The sequence below is a fragment of the Pleurodeles waltl genome, chromosome 6 (genome assembly GCF_031143425.1).
Source record: "Pleurodeles waltl isolate 20211129_DDA chromosome 6, aPleWal1.hap1.20221129, whole genome shotgun sequence".
NCBI classification, from domain to species: domain Eukaryota; kingdom Metazoa; phylum Chordata; class Amphibia; order Caudata; family Salamandridae; genus Pleurodeles; species Pleurodeles waltl.
The window spans coordinates 1447984179-1448005084 of NC_090445.1; the positions used below are offsets into that span (position 1 = coordinate 1447984179).

Here is a 20906-nt window from a genome sequence, read left to right on the forward strand (position 1 = left end):
ACAGGTACCCTAGATTGGAAATCCACAGTTGTTGCATTGTTGGTTTGTGTCTTTCCTGCATTATTCCTCTAACACGACTTCTTTGTCCTTAGGGGAACTTTAGTGCACTTTGCACTCACTTTTCAGGGTCTTGGGGAGGGTTATTTTTCTAACTCTCACTATTTTCTAATAGTCCCAGCGACCCTCTACAAGGTCACATAGGTTTGGGGTCCATTCGTGGTTCGCATTCCACTTTTGGAGTATATGGTTTGTGTTGCCCCTATCCCTATGTTTCCCCATTGCATCCTATTGTAACTATACATTGTTTGCACTGTTTTCTAAGACTATACTGCATATTTTTGCTATTGTGTATATATATCTTGTGTATATTTCCTATCCTCTCACTGAGGGTACACTCTAAGATACTTTGGCATATTGTCATAAAAATAAAGTACCTTTATTTTTAGTATAACTGTGTATTGTGTTTTCTTATGATATTGTGCATATGACACTAGGTGGTACTGTAGTAGCTTCACACGTCTCCTAGTTCAGCCTAAGCTGCTCTGCTAAGCTACCATTATCTATCAGCCTAAGCTGCTAGACACCCTATACACTAATAAGGGATAACCGGGCCTGGTGCAAGGTGCAAGTACCCCTTGGTACTCACTACAAGCCAGTCCAGCCTCCTACATTGGTTGTGCAGCGGTGGGATAAGTGCTTTGAGACTACTTACCACTCTTGTCATTGTACTTTTCATAAGAGAAAAATATACAAAACAAGGTCAGTGTATATACACATAGCCAAAATGTTTTGCATTTCCTCTTTTCACTCTTTTCTAAGTGCTGAAAAGTACTTCTAAACTTTCAAAAAGTTCTTAAAAGTTTAAAAAGTTTTTTTTCTGTCTTTCTAAAAAGTTCTGAAAACTTTTTTCTCTTTTTCTATCACTTTAACTCTCTCTAAAAATGTCTGGCACAGGCCAAAATGTTGATCTGTCCAAACTTGCATATGACCACCTTAGCTGGAAAGGAGCAAGGAGTCTCTGTGTAGAGAGAGGTTTGAGTGTAGGGAAGAATCCTTCCTTGGAACTGTTACTTAATATACTTAGAGAACAAGATAAGGCTAAAAGTGCCCCATCTGTTGAAAAAGTAGCTAATGGTTCTCAATCTGATCCAGGGACTCCCCCAGGAAAAGGTTCAGGAAAGAAACTTCTTAGCCTGCCCATTACTAGACAGTCTAGCATAGTTGGTACTGAGGTGGAGTCACATCATCCAGATGATGTGCTCTCACATTACACTGTCAGCCAAGCTGTTAGGGTGGCTTCTGTAAGGGACAGGTCTCCTTCTGTTCATTCCCATCATACCTCTGTATCTAGGAATGTCCCTCCCACCAACCCTGATGACAGAATGTTAGAGAGGGAACTCAATAAGTTGAGGGTGGAACAAACCAGACTGAAGCTTAAAAAGCAACAGCTGGATTTGGATAGACAGTCTTTTGAACTAGAGAAGGAAAGACAGAAGTTGGGTTTAGAAACCCATGGTGGCAGCAGCAGCATTCCCCATAGTCATCCTGCAAAAGAGCATGATTCCAGGAATCTGCACAAGATAGTTCCCCCTTATAAGGAGGGGGATGACATTAACAAGTGGTTTGCTGCACTTGAGAGGGCCTGTGTTGTACAGGATGTCCCTCAAAGGCAGTGGGCTGCTATCCTATGGCTATCATTTAGTGGAAAAGGTAGGGATAGGCTCCTTACTGTGAAAGAAAATGATGCTAATAATTTCCAAGTTCTTAAGAATGCACTCCTGGATGGTTATGGCTTAACCACTGAACAATACAGGATAAAGTTCAGAGAGACCAAAAAGGAGTCTTCACAAGACTGGGTTGATTTCATTGACCATTCAGTGAAGGCCTTGGAGGGGTGGTTACATGGCAGTAAAGTTACTGATTATGACAGCCTGTATAACTTAATCCTGAGAGAGCATATTCTTAATAATTGTGTGTCTGATTTGTTGCACCAGTACTTGGTGGACTCTGATCTGACCTCTCCCCAAGAATTGGGAAAGAAGGCAGACAAATGGGTCAGGACAAGGGTGAACAGAAAAGTTCATACAGGGGGTGACAAAGATGCCAACAAAAAGAAGGATGGTAAGTCTTCTGACAAGGGTGGGGACAAATCTAAAAATGAGTCTTCATCAGGCCAACAAAAACACTCTGGTGGGGGTGGTGGGCCCAAATCCTCTTTTAATCAGAACAAGGAAAAGAAACCATGGTGCTATTTATGTAAAATAAAAGGCCATTGGACAACAGATCCCAGTTGCCCAAAGAAAAGCACCAATGCTCCTACCACTACAACCCCTACTGCTACCCCTAGTGTCCCTACTAATAGCAGTGGTGGTGGGAGCAAACCTACTAATAGCCAATCCAAGGGAGTAGCTGGGCTCACTATTGGTAACTTAGTTGGGGTTGGCCTTGTTAGGGAGGCCACAGAGGCTGTGTTAGTCTCTGAGGGGGCTATTGATTTAGCCACCTTAGTTGCTTGTCCCCTTAATATGGATAAGTACAAGCAGCTACCCCTAATAAATGGTGTTGAGGTTCAGGCTTACAGGGACACTGGAGCCAGTGTGACTATGGTCATAGAGAAACTGGTCCACCCTGAACAACACCTACTTGGTCACCAGTACCAAGTAACCGATGCTCACAACAACACACTTAGCCACCCCATGGCTGTTGTTAATCTCAACTGGGGGGGGGGGGGTTACTGGTCCAAAGAAAGTTGTGGTAGCCACAGATTTACCTGTAGACTGTCTACTAGGAAATTATTTGGAGACATCAGCTTGGTCAGATGTGGAGTTGGAGGCCCATGCAGCAATGCTGGGCATCCCAGGGCATATTTTTGCTTTGACAAGGGCTCAGGCCAAAAAGCAAAAAGGACAGGGAAGCTTGGATCCTGGAACAATGGACCAAGTGCTCCCTAAAGCTAGGGCTAGTAGAAGCAAACCACTTCCTACTATCCCTCCCTCTACAGTGGATTCAACTTCTGAGGAAGAAGAATTCCCTCCCTGTGCAGAACCTACACCAGAGGAGCTGGAAGCAGACACTGCTGAGCTTTTGGGTGAAGGGGGGCCTGCCAGAGAGGAGCTGAGTGTGGCACAGCAAACCTGTCCCACATTAGAGGGTCTCAGACAGCAAGCTGTCAAACAGGCTAATGGGGATGTCAGTGACTCTCACAGAGTTTACTGGGAGGACAACCTCTTCTACACTGGGCATAGGGATCCTAAACCTGGAGCTGCCAGGAGATTAGTGATTCCTCAGGAGTACAGAAAGTTCCTCCTAACCCTGGCACATGACATTCCCCTAGCTGGGCATCTAGGACAAATGAAAACTTGGGACAGGCTTGTTGCCCTGTTTCATTGGCCTAGAATGTCTGAGGACACAAAGGAATTTTGTAAGTCCTGTGAAACCTGTCAAGCCAGTGGCAAGACAGGTGGCACCCCAAAGGCACTCCTTATCCCACTGCCTGTGGTTGGGGTTCCCTTTGAAAGGGTAGGGGTTGACATAGTTGGCCCCCTTGACCCTCCTACTGCTCAGGCAATAGATTTATCTTGGTGGTAGTGGACCATGCCACAAGATATCCTGAAGCTATTCCTTTAAGGACCACTACAGCACCTGCAGTGGCAAAGGCCCTCCTGGGAATGTTTTCCAGGGTGGGCTTCCCAAAGGAAGTGGTATCAGACAGGGGAAGCAATTTCATGTCTGCATACTTAAAGGCCATGTGGAAGGAGTGTGGTGTAACGTACAAGTTCACAACACCCTATCATCCACAAACAAATGGACTGGTGGAGAGATTTAATAAAACTCTCAAAGGCATGATTATGGGTCTCCCTGAAAAACTCCGCAGGAGATGGGATATCCTTCTACCATGCCTCCTTTTTGCCTACAGGGAGGTACCCCAGAAAGGAGTGGGCTTCAGCCCCTTCGAACTTCTTTTTGGACACCCTGTTAGGGGTCCACTCACACTTGTAAAGGAGGGTTGGGAACAACCTTTAAAAGCTCCTAAGCAGGATATTGTGGATTATGTACTTGGCCTCAGATCAAGAATGGCTGAGTACATGAAAAAGGCCAGTAAAAACCTTCAGGCCAGCCAAGAGCTCCAGAAGCAATGGCATGATCAGAAGGCTGTTTTGGTTCAGTACCAACCAGGGCAGAAAGTGTGGGTCATGGAGCCTGTGGCCCCAAGAGCACTCCAAGATAAATGGAGTGGACCCCACACAATTGTTGAGAAAAAGGGAGAAGTCACCTATTTAGTTGACTTAGGCACTGCAAGGAGTCCCCTTAGGGTACTCCATGTAAACCGCCTGAAACCCTACTATGACAGGGCTGATCTCACCCTGCTCATGGCAACAGATGAGGGACAGGAAGAAGACAGTGATCCTCTACCTGATCTCTTCTCTTCCACAGAACAAGATGTTCTGGTGGAAGGTGTAGTTTTGGCAGATTGTCTTACTGCTGAGCAGAAAGACAATTGTATAAACCTCCTAGATCAATTCTCTGAACTCTTCTCTACTGTGCCAGGTACCACTTCTTGGTGTGAGCACACTATAGATACTGGAGACAGCTTGCCTGTCAAAAGTAAGATCTATAGGCAGCCTGACCATGTCAGGGACTGCATAAAGCAAGAGGTCCAGAAAATGTTAGAACTAGGAGTGGTTGAGCACTCTGACAGTCCATGGGCTTCTCCTGTGGTACTTGTACCAAAACCCCATTCCAAAGATGGAAAGAAGGAAATGCGGTTTTGTGTAGACTATAGAGGTCTCAACTTGGTAACCAAAACTGATGCTCACCCTATACCCAGGGCAGATGAGCTCATAGATACACTGGCATCTGCCAAGTATCTAAGCACTTTTGATTTGACTGCAGGGTATTGGCAGATCAAATTGTCAGAAGATGCTAACCCTAAGACTGCATTTTCAACCATTGGAGGACATTACCAGTTTACTGTAATGCCTTTTGGTTTAAAAAATGCACCTGCCACTTTTCAGAGGTTGGTGAACACAGTCCTGCAAGGGCTGGAAGCTTTCAGTGCAGCATATTTGGACGATATAGCTGTCTTTAGCTCCAGCTGGGATGATCACCTGGTCCACCTATGGAAAGTTTTGGAGGCCCTGCAAAAGGCAGGCCTCACTATCAAGGCTTCAAAGTGCCAGATAGGGCAGGGTAAGGTGGTTTATGTGGGACACCTTGTTGGTGGGGAACAGATTGCACCACTACATGGGAAAATCCAAACAATTATTGATTGGGTTCCCCCTACTACACAGACTCAGGTGAGAGCCTTCCTAGGCCTCACTGGGTATTACAGGAGGTTCATTAAGAACTATGGCTCCATTGCAGCCCCTCTTAATGACCTCACTTCCAAAAAGATGCCTAAAAAGGTATTATGGACAGCAAACTGTCAGAAAGCTTTTGAGGAGCTGAAGCAGGCCATGTGCTCTGCACCTGTCCTGAAAAGCCCTTGTTACTCTAAAAAAATCTATGTCCAAACTGATGCATCTGAATTAGGAGTAGGGGCAGTCCTATCACAACTTAATTCTGAGGGCCAGGATCAACCTGTTGCTTTTATTAGTAGGAGGTTGACCCCTAGAGAAAAGCGTTGGTCTGCCATTGAGAGGGAGGCCTTTGCTGTGGTCTGGGCACTGAAGAAGTTGAGGTCATACCTGTTTGGCACTCACTTCATTGTTCAGACAGACCACAAACCTCTACTTTGGCTAAAACAAATGAAAGGTGAAAATCCTAAATTGTTGAGGTGGTCCATATCCCTACAGGGAATGGACTATACAGTGGAACATAGACCTGGGAGTAGCCACTCCAATGCAGATGGACTCTCCAGATATTTCCACTTAGACAATGAAGACTCATCAGGTCATGGCTAGTCTTATTGTCCTTCGTTTGGGGGGGGGGGGTTGTGTAGGAAAGTACCATCTTGCCTGGCATGTTACCCCCATTTTTCACTGTATATATGTTGTTTTAGTTGTATGTGTCACTGGGACCCTGTTCACCAGGGCCCCAGTGCTCATAAGTGTGCCTGAATGTGTTACCTGTGTAGTGACTAACTGTCTCACTGAGGCTCTGCTAATCAGAACCTCAGTGGTTATGCTCTCTCATTTCTTTCCAAATTGTCACTAACAGGCTAGTGACCATTTTACCAATTTACATTGGCTTACTGGAACACCCTTATAATTCCCTAGTATATGGTACTGAGGTACCCAGGGTATTGGGGTTCAAGGAGATCCATATGGGCTGCAGCATTTCTTTTGCCACCCATAGGGAGCTCTGACAATTCTTACACAGGCCTGCCACTGCAGCCTGAGTGAAATAACATCCACGTTATTTCACAGCCATTTTACACTGCACTTAAGTAACTTATAAGTCACCTATATGTCTAACCTTTACCTGGTAAAGGTTAGGTGCAAAGTTACTTAGTGTGAGGGCACCCGGGCACTAGCCAAGGTGCCCCCACATTGTTCAGAGCCAATTCCCTGAACTTTGTGAATGCGGGGACACCATTACACGCGTGCACTACATATAGGTCACTACCTATATGTAGCTTCACAATGGTAACTCCGAATATGGCCATGTAACATGTCTATGATCATGGAATTGCCCCCTCTATACCATCCTGGCATAGTTGGCACAATCCCATGATCCCAGTGGTCTGTAGCACAGACCCTGGTACTGCCAAACTGCCCTTCCTGGGGTTTCACTGCAGCTGCTGCTGCTGCCAACCCCTCAGACAGGCATCTGCCCTCCTGGGGTCCAGCCAGGCCTGGCCCAGGATGGCAGAACAAAGGACTTCCTCTGAGAGAGGGTGTTACACCCTCTCCCTTTGGAAAATGGTGTGAAGGCAGGGGAGGAGTAGCCTCCCCCAGCCTCTGGAAATGCTTTGTTGGGCACAGATGTGCCCAATTCTGCATAAGCCAGTCTACACCGGTTCAGGGGACCCCTTAGCCCTGCTCTGGCGTGAAACTGGACAAAGGAAAGGGGAGGGACCACTCCCCTGACCTGCACCTCCCCTGGGAGGTGTCCAGAGCTCCTCCAGTGTGCTCCAGACCTCTGCCATCTTGGAAACAGAGGTGCTGCTGGCACACTGGACTGCTCTGAGTGGCCAGTGCCACCAGGTGACGTCAGAGACTCCTTCTGATAGGCTCCATCAGGTGTTAGTAGCCTATCCTCTCTCCTAGGTAGCCAAACCCTCTTTTCTGGCTATTTAGGGTCTCTGTCTCTGGGGAAACTTTAGATAACGAATGCAAGAGCTCATCAGAGTTCCTCTGCATCTCTCTCTTCACCTTCTGCCAAGGAATCGACTGCTGACCGCGCTGGAAGCCTGCAAACCTGCAACATAGTAGCAAAGACGACTACTGCAACTCTGTAACGCTGATCCTGCCGCCTTCTCGACTGTTTTCCTGGTGGTACATGCTGTGGGGGTAGTCTGCCTCCTCTCTGCACTAGAAGCTCCGAAGAAATCTCCCGTGGGTCAACGGAATCTTCCCCCTGCAACCGCAGGCACCAAAAAGCTGCATTACCGGTCCCTTGGGTCTCCTCTCAGCATGACGAGCGAGGTCCCTTGAATCCAGCAACTCTGTCCAAGTGACTCCCACAGTCCAGTGACTCTTCAGTCCAAGTTTGGTGGAGGTAAGTCCTTGCCTCCCCACGCCAGACTGCATTGTTGGTAACCGCGACTTTTGCAACTTCTCCGGCCCCTGTGCACTTCCGGCGGAAATCCTTTGTGCACAGCCAAGCCTGGGTCCACGGCACTTTAACCTGCATTGCACGACTTTCTAAGTTGGTCTCCGGCGACGTGGGACTCCTTTGTGTAACTTCGGGTGAGCACCGTTTCACGCATCCTCGTAGTGCCTGTTTCTGGCACTTCTCCGGGTGCTACCTGCTGCTGAGAGGGCTCCGTGTCTTGCTCGATGTCCCCTCTACCTCCTGGTCCAATTTGCGACCTCCTGGTCCCTCCTGGGCCCCAGCAGTGTCCAAAAACGCTAACCGCACGATTTGCAGCTAGCAAGGCTTGTTGGCGTTCTTTCGGCGGGAAAACACTTCTGCACGACTCTCCACGGCGAGAGGGATCTGTCCACCAAAGGGGAAGTCTCTAGCCCTTTTCGTTCCTGCAGAAACTGCAGCTTCTTCTGTCCAGTAGAAGCTTCTTTGCACCCACAGCTGGCATTTCCTGGGCATCTGCCCATCTCCGACTTGCTTGTGACTTTTGGACTTGGTCCCCTTGTTCCACAGGTACCCTAGATTGGAAATCCACAGTTGTTGCATTGTTGGTTTGTGTCTTTCCTGCATTATTCCTCTAACACGACTTCTTTGTCCTTAGGGGAACTTTAGTGCACTTTGCACTCACTTTTCAGGGTCTTGGGGAGAGTTATTTTTCTAACTCTCACTATTTTCTAATAGTCCCAGCGACCCTCTACAAGGTCACATAGGTTTGGGGACCATTCGTGGTTCGCATTCCACTTTTGGAGTATATGGTTTGTGTTGCCCCTATCCCTATGTTTCCCCATTGCATCCTATTGTAACTATACATTGTTTGCACTGTTTTCTAAGACTATACTGCATATTTTTGCTATTGTGTATATATATCTTGTGTATATTTCCTATCCTCTCACTGAGGGTACACTCTAAGATACTTTGGCATATTGTCATAAAAATAAAGTACCTTTATTTTTAGTATAACTGTGTATTGTGTTTTCTTATGATATTGTGCATATGACACTAGGTGGTACTGTAGTAGCTTCACACGTCTCCTAGTTCAGCCTAAGCTGCTCTGCTAAGCTACCATTATCTATCAGCCTAAGCTGCTAGACACCCTATACACTAATAAGGGATAACTGGGCCTGGTGCAAGGTGCAAGTACCCCTTGGTACTCACTACAAGCCAGTCCAGCCTCCTACACACTTTTACACCTTTTTGCTATTCACAGTTTCTGAAAAGTTAGATTTAGACTTCCATGACCCCATCCCATGGTGGGAACTCCTACACCAGGATTTACAAATGTAAAGTTACTACTCGTAAATCTTCTCACATAGGTGAAGATCTCTGCCACCACAGTGGAGTTCTCCATATGCCAAAGTATGAGGACATTTTTAAAACGTTTAGAAAATTGAAAACAAATAGTAAACATATATATATATATAATAATTGTGCATATTTTTTAATCCTAGAATTGATCAAATAAAATGCTAAAGCACAATCACTTTAATGTGTTTTACATAATAATTACAATATGTTTAATTAAATTATAATATTGAAAAAAACCTCTTACAGTAAAATACTTATTTTTATTTAATATGTTTTTATTTAATACATATGAATAATTACTAACATTTATATAAATGTTAGACCTGCATCCTTGTCGTGGTTTCCCAAAACATTTTGCCCTCTAACTTCCTGTTTCAATGTCTCAATTAGTATATACTCCACAGATGGGACATAGGTGGAAAGGATGCAGTGTTTGGTGATATTCAGTAGCCAATAGGCGAATGAGTCAGCTTTTAAGGTTGTCCCTGAAATGATGAAAGTTTTTTCCCAAACATGCCAAGGACACTTGCATGGTAGTCAATGCAAACCCACTATGTATTTCATCGCAGTCTTGAACAACGTATGCAAGGGCAGACCAGCCAACGAAATTGAGCAGACAGTCCAGCACCTTTTTCGGCTTTGCCAGCACCTGTTACAACATTCCAATGGCAAAGCCGTCGGAGCCTCTGTGATTGGAAAGGCCATCTTCCCAGTGCTTTGTTTTTTCCTCCTGGCTAAGAGACCCACCCCCTCACTATTGATCACTCCGACATAGGCTGAACTTGGGATGGAACAGTGGATTATGGTGAAGCACAGACACTAGCCTCAGAGGAGAACAGACTTGGGGCTGTGGAACACAGAGAGTCATGAACCTCCACATCAACTAGGGCAACAGATGCTGAAGCCCTTGTGCCTGCTTTTAAACTTAATACAAGCTGAGCCGTAAGTGAACAAGAGTGATCCTAAAACTGAAGATAGTCACACTGGTTCACGATTTGGGCCTCTTCAGGGCAGAGCAGACCATGCTGTCTGATAGGATATTGAAGGCTTAGTCTGCATTGTCAATTGGAATGCCCATCGGTAAAGGACCTCCAGGAACACGTGGTGGACCTCCAGAGAGATTGAAATTCCCATAGCAATGGTCTGAAGACTCAGATGTGCAATCTTGGAGGAACAGTGCATTGGCCTACTAGAGCAAATTGAGGGGCTCAGAAGTGAGAAGTATCTGGCTAATGTTCGAGATAGATTTTTCCACGTGCCTATCTAAGTTCTTCAACATGGAGTGTGCACACAGAATATTGGCAATGCAGCCCACTTAAGTTTGAAGTGGAGGTGGCAAAGCTCAGAAAAGATTGTTGCAAATGGGGGAGACATACAAAGAATGCGTAGACCATCTTATAATGGTTGCCTATAGCCCCTTCGCTGCCAGGCCTTTTCCGCTGCCTGTGCCGAGCCTTTTTTTGGCTATTTGGGGCAGTTCATGCTTAGGCCCTCATAACTTTTTGTTCACATAAGCTACCCACGCCAAATTTGCGTCCTTTTTTTCCAACATCCTAGGAATTCTAGAGGTACCCAGACTTTGTGGGTTCCCCTGAAGCAGACCAAGAAATTAGCCAAAATACAGTGAACATTTAGTTTTTTTTTTTTTTAAATGGGAAAAAGGGCTGCAGAAGGCAGCTCAGGGTTTTTTCCCTGAAAAAGGCACCAACAAAGGGTTTGCGGTGGCAAGATCACCATCTTCCCAGCTTTCAGGAACAGGCAGACTTGAATTGGAAAACCCAATTTTTCACTACAATTTTGACATTTTACTGGGACATACCCCATTTTTACAATTTTTAGTGCTTTCAGCCTCCTTCCAGTTAGTGACCAAAAATGGGTAAGAAACCAAAGCTGGATCCCAGAAAGCTAAACATTTCTGAAAAGTAGACAAAATTCTAAATTCAGCAAGGGGTCATTTGATTAGATCTTACAAGTGTTTCCTACAGAAAATAACAGCTGAAATAAAAAAATATTGAAATTGAGGTGAAAAAAACAGCCATTTTTCTCCACGTTTTAGTCTGTAACTTTTTCCTGCGATGTCAGATTTTTGAAAGCAATATACCGTTACGTCAGCTGGACTCGTCTGGTTGCGGGGATATATAGGGCTTGTAGGTTCATCAAGAACTCTAGGTACCCAGAGCCAATAAATGAGCTGCACCTTGCATTGGGTTTTTATTCTATGCCGGGTATACAGCAATTCATTTGGTGAAATATAAAAAGTGAAAAATAGGTATCAAGAAAACCTTTGTATTTCCAAAATGGCCACAAGATAAGGTGTTGAGAAGCAGTGGTTATTTGCACATCTCTGAATTCCGGAGTGCCCATACTAGCATGTGAATTACAGGGCATTTCTCAAATAGACGTCTTTTTTAACACACTGCCTTACATTTGGAAGGAAAAAATGTAGAGAAAGACAAGGGGCAATAAAACTTGTTTTGCTATTCTGTGTTCCCCCAGGTCTCCCAATAAAAATGATACCTCACTTGTGTGGGTAGGCCTATCGCCCACGAAAGGAAATGGCTCAAAACACAACGTGGACACATCACATTTTTTCACAGAAAACAGAGGTGTTTTTTTCAAAGTGCCAGCCCGTGGATTTTGGCATCTAGCTCAGTCGGCACCTGGTTAAACCTATCAAACCAGCGCATTTTTGAAAACTAGACACCTAGGGGAATCCAAGATGGGGTGACTTGTGGGGATCTGACCAGGCTCTGTTACCCAGAATCCTTTGCAAACCTCAAAATTTGACCCAAAAAACACTTTTTCCTCTCATTTTGGTGACAGAAAGTTGTGGAATCTGAGAGGAGCCACAAATGTCCTTCCACCCAGCGTTCCCCCAAGTCTCCTGATAAAAATGGTACCTCACTTGTGTGGGTAGGCCTAGCGCCCACGAAAGGAAATGGCCCAAAACACAACGTGGACACATCAATTTTTGTTCACAGAAAACAGAGGTGTTTTTTACAAAGTGCCTACCTGTGGATTTTGGCCTCTAGCTCAGCCGGCACCTGGTGAAACCTAGCAAACCAGCGCATTTTTGAAAACTAGACACCTAGGGGAATCCAAGATGGGGTGACTTGTGGGGATCTGACCAGGTTCTGTTACCCAGAATCCTTTGCAAACGTCAACATTTGACCCAAAAAATACTTTTTCCTCTCATTTCGGTGACAGAAAGTTCTGGAATCTGAGAGGAGCCACAAATTTCCTTCCACCCAGCGTTCCCCCAAGTCTCCCGATAAAAATGGTACCTCACTTGTGTGGCTATGCCTAGCGCCCACGAAAGGAAATGGCCCAAAACACAACGTGGACACATCAAATTTTTTTACAGAAAACAGAGGTGTTTTTTACAAAGTGCCTATCTGTGGATTTTGGCCTCTAGCTCAGCCGGCAACTGTGGAAACCTAGCAAACCAGCGCATTTTTGAAAACTAGACACCTAGGGAAATCCAAGATGGGGTGACTTGTGGGGCTCTGACCAGGTTCTGTTACCCAGAATCCTTTGCAAACCTCAAAATGTGACCAAAAAAACACTTTTTCCTCTCATTTCGGTGACAGAAAGTTCTGGAATCTGAGAGGAGCCACAAATATCCTTCCACCCAGCGTTCCCCCAAGTCTCCCGATAAAAATGGTACCTCACTTGTGTGGGTAGGCCTAGCGCCCACAAAAGGAAATGGCCCAAAACACAACGTGGACACATCAATTTATTTCACAGAAAACAGAGGTGTTTTTTACAAAGTGCCAACCTGTGGATTTTGGCCTCTAGCTCAGCCGGCACCTGGGGAAACCTAGCAAACCAGCGCATTTTTGAAAACTAGACACCTAGGGGAATCCAAGATGGGGTGACTTGTGGGGATCTGACCAGGTTCTGTTACCCAGAATCCTTTGCAAACCTCAACATTTGACCAAAAAAACACTTTTTCCTCTCATTTTGGGGACAGAAAGTTGTGGAATCTGAGAGGAGCCACAAATTTCCTTCCACCCAGCGTTCCCCCAAGTCTCCTGATAAAAATGGTACCTCACTTGTGTGGGTAGGCCTAGCGCCCACAAAAGGAAATGGCCCAAAACACAACGTGGACACATCAATTTTTGTTCACAGAAGACAGAGGTGTTTTTTACAAAGTGCCTACCTGTGGATTTTGGCCTCTAGCTCAGCCGGCACCTGGTGAAACCTAGCAAACCAGCGCATTTTTGAAAACTAGACACCTAGGGGAATCCAAGATGGGGTGACTTGTGGGGATCTGACCAGGTTCTGTTACCCAGAATCCTTTGCAAACCTCAACATTTGACCAAAAAAACACTTTTTCCTCTCATTTCGGTGACAGAAAGTTCTGGAATCTGAGAGGAGCCACAAATTTCCGTCCACCCAGCGTTCCCCCAAGTCTCCCGATAAAAATTGTACCTCACTTGTGTGGCTATGCCTAGCGCCCACGAAAGGAAATGGCCCAAAACACAACGTGGACACATTAAATTTTTTTACAGAAAACAGAGGTGTTTTTTACAAAGTGCCTATCTGTGGATTTTGGCCTCTAGCTCAGCCGGCACCTGGGGAAACCTAGCAAACCAGCGCATTTTTGAAAACTAGACACCTAGGGGAATCCAAGATGGGGTGACTTGTGGGGATCTGACCAGGTTCTGTTACCCAGAATCCTTTGCAAACCTCAACATTTGACCAAAAAAACACTTTTTCCTCTCATTTCGGTGACAGAAAGTTCTGGAATCTGAGAGGAGCCACAAATTTCCTTCCACCCAGCGTTCCTCCAAGTCTCCCGATAAAAATGGTACCTCACTTGTGTGGGTAGGCCTAGCGCCCTCAAAAGGAAATGGCCCAAAACACAACGTGGACACATCACATTTTTTCACAGAAAACAGAGGTGTTTTTTACAAAGTGCCTACCTGTGGATTTTGGCCTCTAGCTCAGCCGGCACCTGGGCAAACCTAGCAAACCAGCGCATTTTTGAAAAATAGACACCTAGGGGAATCCAAGATGGGGTGACTTGTGGGGCTCTGACCAGGTTTTGTTACCCAGAATCCTTTGCAAACTTCAAAATGTGACCAAAAAAACACTTTTTCCCCTCATTTCGGTGACAGAAAGTTCTGGAATCTGAGAGGAGCCACAAATTTCCTTCCACCCAGCGTTCCCCCAAGTCTCCTAATAAAAATGGTACCTCACTTGTGTGGGTAGGCCTAGCCCCCACGAAAGGAAATGGCCCAAAACACAACGTGGACACATCACATTTTTGCAACCGCTGAGAGAGACTTCAAAGGGAAGGAAATACATTTCCTTCCCTTTGAAGTTTCTCGGCCTCCTCCACGTGATCGGAAGAGAAATGCTTTTGCATTTCTCTTCCGATCGCGCTGGGAGGCCTTGTGACAATCAGCGCGTGCTCGCGCGCTGATGTCACAGGGGGGGTTGAGAGGGGTCAGGGGTGGAAGGGGAAGGTCTTCCCCTTCATTCACTGCCTTGGGAGGGGGGGGGTGGTGGGAACCCCACAGAGGGAGCGCTAGCTCTCCCTCTGGGCTCTGTGCCCAGGACGTAATGGTTACGTCCTGGGCACACGAGCACTGTGCCTGAGGACGTAACCATTACGTCCTGGGCACAGAAGGGGATAGGGGGCACACAGCCAAGCATCTCAGAGAGGGGAATAAATGAGGCTGTCTACTTGCATGGCTAATGCATGTTACCCGTTAGAGTTGATGTGCTGATGGCTCCGTGGTCTAAATAGGCAGTCACCAATTAGTTCTGCAGGGTTCTCTCTCTTGGTTGTTGTGGTGCTGATCCTCGGTATTGGATATCTTTGTTTTCACTTCCTGATACCTAGTGTTCTTGGGATCGGTAGTCTTGTTATATTTCTTTCTTGGCTGCTATTAAATAAGTGAAAAAAGTAAGGCATAATCCTCGCCTCCGGTTCTGACATAGAATTATGCGGGTGTTCACAACAAAATTATACCACAGGAGCCCTGGCACAACACAAACAACCAAAACACGAGAGGTTGTTGTTTTAGCTTGAAATGCATGCTTGTGTAAAAAAATGTACAGGCAATAGTTGATGAATGTCGTTGTGCATATGATCTGCTGAAGTGCACAGATTTCCTAGGCCGGAACCTGTATGTTTTCTAAGGCATTAGGATATTCTTCGTATCAAAGTGTGTTAGACTGACAAAATAGACATATAATAACACCAAAGATAGTGCCACAAGGTTTGACTTTCACTACATACAAAGGAGAATGACTTTACTTGCTGACAGCTTAGTTTGCTTTTCTTCTGAGGCATAATTTTAGTCAACCCTGCCACATTTCTATCATCCATTGTCACATAACTTCACTGGCTTTGTTATGAAGCTAACAATGTGAGTTAATTGGTTGGAAATGTACATGGGGGATCAGCGTTTAGGAAATGTGTTTGAAGTTTTTATAATTCTAATAAATTCTAAGAATTTAGCCCATCTAAGAAATTAGTAGGTAGTTATAGTTAGGACCTAGTTTCAATAGAAAAAGCATTTTTGACTTGGCTATATCTTTGGTGCTGTTTGATGAATCGTCATGAAATTTTCCAAAAAAGTGGCCTTTGGGGTCTTGTTGTACATGGAATGTTTCGGGGTGCTCTGTCAAGCAGGGTCCCAAGGAAAAGGGAGGATTGTCAAAAAAGGTGTGTTTCCCATGTTAATTTCTATTGAGGTTTTAGACATGACTACAGTCTGAGCCGCTGGATGGAATTCCATCAAATTTTCCAGAAAGGTAGCTCTTGGTCCAGAATGCATCCTTTTTGCTATTTGGTGTAAATGTGTTCAGTAGTTTTCAAGAAATTAAAGGAAATCCAAATTTCTATATCTAGGGTCGCGGCAACTTCACAAATACTCCCAATCTCACACAGAGCTCTGATTGGTTGTCAACACTTCAACCAGGAAGTGTTGGCAGCCACAGCCACCTTGGGACTCCGCCTCAGCAGAGTCACAAAAAAATGCAAAACAAAGGAAAAGGGGGCACATAACAAATATCCTAACCCCATTCCTTGGGTCCCCATGGGACCCTACCAGGGCACAAAATCATTTCTTTTAATTTGTGTCAAAATTTGTGAATACTTGTGAATTTCAAATGTGAATTTTAAAAAAAGCAAGCGCGGTCTGCTGCTCTTGTTTTTGATGAAGCCCCGTGGGCCAGGTCCAGGGGCATCGGTATTTAATTAAAGAAATTGAGGGGCTACACAGGGACCACCACCTCCACAGGGCTACATTTAAAAACAAATATGTCACAGCTCCCGCCAAGCAAAAGCAAACACTCCACTTCCAGCAAGCGGAAGGTGTCATAATGCTCATGTATTCAAGAAGGGAATTTTCATCTCTTTCCCTGCCAACAAAAATGTGGGCAGGGAAAGAGATTAAAGTATTGCTCCTGTATGCAGGTAGGTGCATTTCCAGGAGCTCCCTGAGGCGGGGAGCTGGCTGGGACCGCAGGGGCCTGTAGGCTCCCCCTGCGTTCCCTGCGCATGGTCATGGCAAAGCAAGTGTTTTTTGTCTGCATTTCCACCTTGAAGAGTTATCTGTTATCCTTGATGGATGGATGTACTTCTTTGCTTTATTTGAGCGCAATATCTCATGTAGTGACTGCGACGAGTGGATTTTTTCTTGTCATCTGCTGCTGAGACCAGATATTGTGTTCTCCCTATTAAAAAATAAAGCTTGTTTAAATGGCCTAGAAGCCCTGCCCGTTTGGTCCCATACAATAGTGGTATGCAAGATCTTCCTGTCCTTGCAGAGGAACACTTATGTAAAGTACAAATCATCATGTGTTTTCTCTGCAGTTCCACCTTGAAAAGTTATCTGATGAAGACACTCGCTGAACAATGACACTGGCAAAGTTACAGACACACAAAGTCACTTGAGACATTACCTTGGTGTCCTTCATGCAGCTGTAGTGTAGGAGATGCACTATACATTTACCCAATGAGGAAGCACGACTAATTAGCCAGTGGAAAGTACTTGGGTTGGGCAGACATTCTTCAAATAATGATGCCCACTTCTTGGATAAATACACAGGGCAGGATTCATTCTGGCACGATGCTCATTTTACAAAAATTAAAGTTCAAAGGGAAGCACTTACACATATAAACAAAGCAGGTGCCCAAGTTTAAGCTCGGTTTATGTAAAGTACTAATCATCCTAATTTGTTGTGCATAGTCAAGGTAAAGAAAGTGCTTTTTCTCTGCATTTCCACCTTGAAACGTTACCTGTAAACCTTGATGGAGGTGTTTGCATCCTTGCTTTTTTCGAGTGCAATATATCATGTAGTGACTGTAACGATTGGGTTCTTTCTTCTCATCTGCTGCTGAGACCAGAGATAGTGTTCTCCCTGTTAAAAACTACTACTATGAAAAACGACCTTGAAGCCCTGCCCTTTTGGCCCTATCTCATATGCAATAGTGGTATGCAACATCTTCCCGCCATTTTCTCAGGATGATGAACAGCTTACTAAAATGACCCCCAGATCCCTTTTCCCGCCAATTTTGGAGACACGTTCTTGATGCACAGGAATATTATCATATCCCCACCAAACAAAGAAGCACTTCATAAGTGGGCTAGGGTGGGTGGTTATAGAGGTGTAGGCTGAAGGCCTGCGGACAGCCCCCAGCACACATGGCCAAATACCAAGTGCGGCACAGTGTTGTTTGGCTATAGGCCACAGCCCAGGTCCTACGGACAATCCCTGCTGCACACAGCAGCAGGCTGTGCATGGTGTGGGGGTGGGTGGTTATAGGGGGTAGGCCACAAGGCCTGGTCTCAGGCCAGGCCCTGCGAACAATCTCCGCTGCGTATGACCAAAGGCCATGCGTGGCGCAGGGTTGGGTGGGTATAGGAACCATGCCAAATTCCGTGCGTGGCAGTGGTTGAATTACCATAAAGTTATTAAAATCACTTAGCGGTGAAAAAAAACATAGAAATTCACTGAAAATAACAAAGGTTACGGGGACATTATAGTTAGGACATATAATTATAGAAACCATAGAAATTCACTTACAAAACCCAAGGTGGGAGGGACGTTATAGTTAGGTTCTGAATTTACTCACACAAAACCATAGAAATTAATCAGTTATAGTCATGGTTAACTCAAGTAACTATAATTCGCACACTAAGGTAACTATAACTTGCACCCTCACCATGCACTGCTAATTACTTCACATTACATCATTGATGACGTCTTCTATGGCATCACTGATATTATCACTCCAACATCTGCAATTAAATTATTAATACGAAAACTATGCATGGCGGCAGCGTGAGATATAGTTACCTTAGGGCGTGAAGTATAGTGAACTCGCGCATGTAGGGGTACTACGCCCACCCTGTGATAGAAGTCTGAAAGGAGAGGCCAGTCCATCCATACACCCTACTACGTACACTCAACATAATTTACCTAACGAAATCCATACAAATTCACTGAAAAAACAAAGGTTAAAGTAATGTTATCGTTAGGTGTTATAAAAAGATCTGTTTTGTTATTTAAAAAAATCTTAGAAAGTCACTGAAAAAAACAAAGACTAAAGTAACGTTATAGTTAGGTGAATTTCTCAGTGTCAACATTAACATTTTGAAGTAAAAAACACTGAAATTCAGCAGTTGTAGTAGGCAGCACTAACTATAACTTGTGCCGTCGCCGTGCACTGCTTATGACCTCACATATCACATCACTCATGACATGTTCTATGACATTTACTTCTGAATTCTTCCAGTCCTCAGGAAAGGTAGCTGTGAAAGTTGAGATCTTGAACAAGGTAATGAGTACATGGCTGAGTCTGGGTTCGCCTAGGTTAAAGTTGTAGTGAGGGCATGGGTCGGTTGGGGCCCATGAGTGGACCGAGTTCATGATGGAGGCCATGTTCTGTGGAGCGAGCAGCCTCCATTCAGTTAGTCGGATGTCTGTGTGGTAGCGGGATCATTGTGTTGCTTGAAGAAGTTGGTGGTTGAGGTGTGAAGTTTCTGTAGATTTTGGCAATCTTGTTGTGGAAGAGGTTTGCAGGGTTATCGCAGAGTTACTGTGAGGAGGTAATGTTGTTTGTTGCAGCTGAGGGGTTGGAGAATTCTTTGATGATTTTGAAGAGTTCTTTGCTGTTATTGGAGCTTGATTCAATGCACGAGACAAAGGCCTGTTTCTTCAATTCTCTCAACGGTCTGTAGTAGAGGTTGAGGGCTGTCTAGAAGGCAATCTTGTCAGTCATGTTCTTGCTAGTGGGCAATATCCTTTACAGTTGTTTACAGTGTCGTTTAGCAGTTATGAGGTCTTCAGTGTACCAGCTAGCCTTCTTGGTGGCCCTTTTGTGGGTGTTATTGTCGATGGCGGTGATGCTGTCTGCGCGGTTGGTGATCTGATTGCTGAAGTTTCTAACATTCTGGTCTGGGTTGTTGGAGGAAATGGGGTGGGTGGTGTTGAGAGCGTTGATCTATGTGTCCTTTGAGATTCTGCTCCAGCTATGGTGGGGGCCATTGGGCAGACTGGGGGCAGAGGTCCCTGAGCTGGTGATGTTCAAGTGGACAATAGAGTGGTCAGCCAGGTGAGATCTGTGGTGTGGATGTACCTGATGCGGTCAATGGAGGTGAAGATGGGGTCTAGTGTGTGGCCCGCAGTGTATTTGGGGTTGTGGAAGAGTTGGGTGAGTCTGATGTTGTTCATGCTCTTGAGGAGGTTGGTAGTGTTTATGTCATTGTGGTCATCAAGATAGAAATAATGGTCGCTGAGGAAAATTTAGTTATTGGAGTCTATGGCAAGGGGGTGATGAAGTTGGCATGGAAGCTGAGGAAGGCTGAATGTAGTCCTGGAGCACGGTAGTCAAGGGTGCCCCTGACAGAGGTTTTGCTGACTCGTTGGAGTTGGAAGTTTAGGTGTTTCATGGCTGGTGTGAAGTCTTCATTTGTGGTGGTGCACTGCAAGGATTCCTTGGCGATCCTTTCACCAAGTTTGTTGATGCCGTCACGATGGGTGGGCTTGTATCCTTCGGGTATTGCGGTGGCAATGTTGGGCCCGGAAGTGGAGGAAAGCCAGGTCTTGGTGAGGAACAGGATGTTGGGTGTGAGGGTGGAGATGAGGTCCCAAATCTGGTGTGTTTGCATAGTTAGCATATGTTTAGAAGGGGAAGGGGGCAAACGTGTTGGAGTTTTTGTTCAGGTAGCACATGTGGTGTGCTCGAGGTAGGGCTGTTCGGTGGGCTGGTGTGTGTGCCGTGGCAGGTAGTAGGTTATATATATATATATATATATACATATATATATATATATATATATATATATATATATATATATATCGACAGTAGGTAGTTATAGCTAGGACCAACCTATACAATAAATTAAGTGTTTAATTGTTTTGCTAATAACTTTGGCGTCATTTGATGAATCTTCATGAAACTTTCAAAACTAGTGCACCAGTTACTTAAGCCCTTGTCTGGAATGTTTTGGTGTTATTTGTCAAGCAGGGGCTGAGGAAAAGAGGGGCCCGCAAAATGCTTTTTCCCAATGCAATGTCTATGGGGATTTTGCAGCTTTTAGACAAGACTACAGCCTGACCCACTGAACAGAATTACACCAAATTTAGCAGAAAAGTAGATCTTGGTCTAGAAAGAGCCCTTTTTGCAATTTGGTGTAACTCTGTTCAGTAGTTATAAATACAACTATTTAAGGACATGAATGCTTTGTGTATCTCTGGTTACCAACGGTCTGGGTGAAAAACAAGGCCATGATGGGCTGACCGCAAACTGAAAGTTGCTGCTGACATTTTGTTTCTTGGCTGGGCCCCTGGAAATAAAATATAAATAAAAACACACATAAGGG

At 45.1% G+C, this 20906-nt stretch overlaps 1 protein-coding gene across 1 annotated transcript in view; it reads left to right on the forward strand.

Moving 5' to 3' along the window:
• The window catches only part of FRMPD2 (FERM and PDZ domain containing 2), a 393759-nt gene that overhangs the window by 305687 nt on the left and 67166 nt on the right, over positions 1 to 20906 (forward strand). The window lies entirely within an intron of this gene.